The 3,321-nt window shown below is 35.4% G+C and overlaps 1 non-coding gene across 1 annotated transcript; it reads left to right on the forward strand.

Moving 5' to 3' along the window:
• Positions 1-2,350: 2,350 nt before the first annotated feature.
• LOC139894944 (small nucleolar RNA R71) lies at positions 2,351-2,457 on the forward strand. The gene has a single exon (XR_011775417.1). It is a non-coding gene; the product is annotated as a small nucleolar RNA R71 (small nucleolar RNA).
• Positions 2,458-3,321: the final 864 nt, after the last annotated feature.

Genomic DNA, 3,321 nt, shown 5'->3' on the forward strand with positions numbered 1-3,321 from the left:
TGGCCGCGCCGCTGCATTTCACGCGAGCTGGTACCTGGCCAGTTTCAGTTTTCTAAGTCTCAGCCCAAAACCTTTTTATACATAAAACACAAACCGAAAACACTTAGAACTCACATCTTATATCGTTGGAAAGCTCTTTTGACAAGGAAAACAACTAAGCATATTTCAACAACTAAAAACATCATTTGTAACAATTGGCTTTCCAAAATAAATGATCAATTAATGTTCACCATAATTGCTCCAAATTTTACAAGTGCACATTTATGATTCGGGCATTTAATGCATACATAAAACACGTCGTTTTGTAGATAATCAAGGATACAATACAACTAACTACCTACTAACAATAATTCATGGCATTCAATGCATCAAATATTCATTTCAAGCTTATCAAACCCTAACCCAAATTCACTAAAATCACTAATCAAGTTTATGAAGTTTTCTAAAACAACCTACACATCAAATTGAAGCTAGTGATGTTAGGAACACATTTAATACATGCATTTATAACATTTAACAATATTTAAGCAACCAAATCATCAATCAAACACACCAAACTTTCAAGTTCATGCTAGTTATCAAAAATTACAAGATCGAACATATAAATCATATATTCATGTTAGATTTAAGCCATAGACACTAATTAACAACTTTATAAGTTAAAAACGTCAAGAACACAAAATCTAGTGATTTTAGAAAGTTACCCAAACGTAATGAAATCGGTATGGAATCGAAGAGGAAGTTGCAAGGATTCCAAATATGAAATTTGTTTTGATTGAAGCTTTCTTGAACGAATTTAGATGATGATTCTTGGAGATGGAGTTTTAGAGATAGTTTGAAAGTGTTAAAAGAAAAGAGAAAAGAAATTGATAAAGTGAATGGAGGAGATGGAGTGTTGACCTTTGACCTAGTCAAAGGTTTGGCACTTTGGCAAGTTTGGTCCCTCTAATTTCATTCGGGTGTGGGAATTACCTAAACGAGATATTTTTAAAAACGCGTATTAACGAGGGATGTCATAAACATATAATGGAATTTAGATCATTAAACGGAAAAGTAAACGGAAAAAGGCGGGATGTTACATACTAGCACCTAAGTCTGCAATGCTTCTATTGAATTAAGACTACCCAGAAAACATGGAATTGTGAAACTTCCTGGATCAGAGAGTTTTTCTGGTATCTTATTCAACAGCACTGCAGAACAATTAGCATTGATTGTAACAGCTGAGAGTTCTTCCATTTTCTTTCTATTTGTGATTAGAACTTTCAGAAATTTAGCATATCTAGGCATTCCTGAAATCACATCAATGAAAGGAAGATTGACATTTATTTGTTTAAACATATCCAAGAATTTGGATTGCTCGGCTTCAAGTCTTTCTTTTCTCATTTTACTCGGGAAAGGAAGCGGTGGTTGATATGGTTTAACATAAGGTTTAGCCTTAACTGTATTATCTTCACTAACCTTTTCAACTACCGGTTCTGATTCTTTCTCTTGCTCAGGTTGTGGTGCCTGTGTAGTGGGACTAGCGTCATCATAAATTACAGGTATTTCAGGTGGTTTGAGTGTAATATCACTTCTTGTGGCAATGGCTTTAGCTGTTTCATTTCGGGGGTTAGCATTTGTATCGCTAGGTAGACTCCCCGGTTTTCTTTCTCCAATTAACCTCGCTAGGTTGCTCACTTCTTGAGTATTTTGTTCATTAGTTTGTTTCCGAGATGTGAAAAATTGAGTTTGAGATTCAACTAGCTTCGACATCATATTCTCTAAATTTGGCTTTTTATCATCAGTTTGTGTTGGTTTATTTTGAAAAATAGGTCTTTGCTGGTTGTAAGTATTATTGGATACTTGTTGATTGCTAGGACCTTGTTGGTTGTTGTATGGAACATTTCGGTTATAATTCTGATTTTGATTGTAGTTTGGTCTTAGCGGTTGATAATTATTCTGATAATTATTTCCAGGCCTTTGGTTCATATATGAAACATTCTCTCTTTGTTCCATTGTTTGTTCAATACTGAGACAATCTTTTGTCAAATGTGGTCCTCCACACTGTTCACAACTAATAAGTATTGCGTGAATATCTTTAGTCATCTTTTCCATTCGTCTTTCGAAAGCATCTAACTTTGCGGAAATGGAATCAAAGTCATGGCTAGAATCGGATCTAGCCACTTTAGATGATCTAACGATGTCTTTTTCTTGATGCCACTCATGTGAGTGGGAGGCTGTGTTATCAATAATTTTGTAAGCTCCAGTTGCGGTTTTCTTCATAATGGAACCACCAGCTGCTATGTCGATGTCTTTTCGTGTAGTAATATCGCATTCTTGGTAGAATATTTGTACTATTTGATAAGTGTCTAAACCATGTTGAGGACATCCTCTCAACAACTTTCCAAATCTTGTCCACGCTTCATATAAAGTTTCATTTGGCTTTTGTGTGAACGTAACAATTTCTCCTTGAAGTCTCAAGGCTTTAGATGCCGAAAAGAATCTTTTAAGAAATTTCTCAACTAAAACATCCCATGTATCAATTGCCCCTTCAGGTAACGATTCTAACCAATATTTGGCTTCTCCATTTAAAGTCCAGAGAAATAACATGAGATAGATATGTTCATCCTCAACTTCTCTAATTTTAAATAGAGTACAGATCCTATTAAAGGTTCGAAGATGTTCGTTTGGATCTTCTTTTGGTGTACCACTAAATTGGCATTGATTAGTTACCATGTGTATTATTTGTTCTTTGATTTCATAATCTGACGCATTAATATCTGGTTGAGTAATGGCATGACCTTGGCCCGTGCGTGTGGCTCTCATTCGATCTTCCATACTTAGAGGTTCTTGATTTTCCATGATTGAGTTTGTTGAATCTGAATCACTAGGGGATTCTGATTTAATGGTTTCTTCCTCGACAATCTCTGGATGAGTAATTTGTGGTTCAGGAGGAATGATTAGTGGTTCAGGATCTCTGAATTGTCCTTGAATATCCTCCGGGTTCTCAATTGTGAGGTCGGGTTTAAAAAATAGATTATCGAAAATTTGAATTGGAGTACTTGGTCGACTTGATGATGATTCTAAAGAAAAATCAACGGCGATGATATTGGCTAGATGTCTTGATCGAGTTATAGGTGGTGAACGTATGAAAGGTGGTGAACGTTTTGCTCGGTGCATTCACAGAATATCCTATTAGTTATAAAATAAAAAAAATTATATAAGTTATCAAATTAATAGACTTTTCTGATTTTGCCCACGTTTCGAATAGCCAATAGATGCATCAGGTAGCCAGGACCTTTTAAATCGGAAGCCTACAACTCGCCACTAACAAATCCGACT

The sequence above is a fragment of the Rutidosis leptorrhynchoides genome, chromosome 2 (genome assembly GCF_046630445.1).
Source record: "Rutidosis leptorrhynchoides isolate AG116_Rl617_1_P2 chromosome 2, CSIRO_AGI_Rlap_v1, whole genome shotgun sequence".
Taxonomy (NCBI): Eukaryota; Viridiplantae; Streptophyta; class Magnoliopsida; order Asterales; family Asteraceae; genus Rutidosis; species Rutidosis leptorrhynchoides.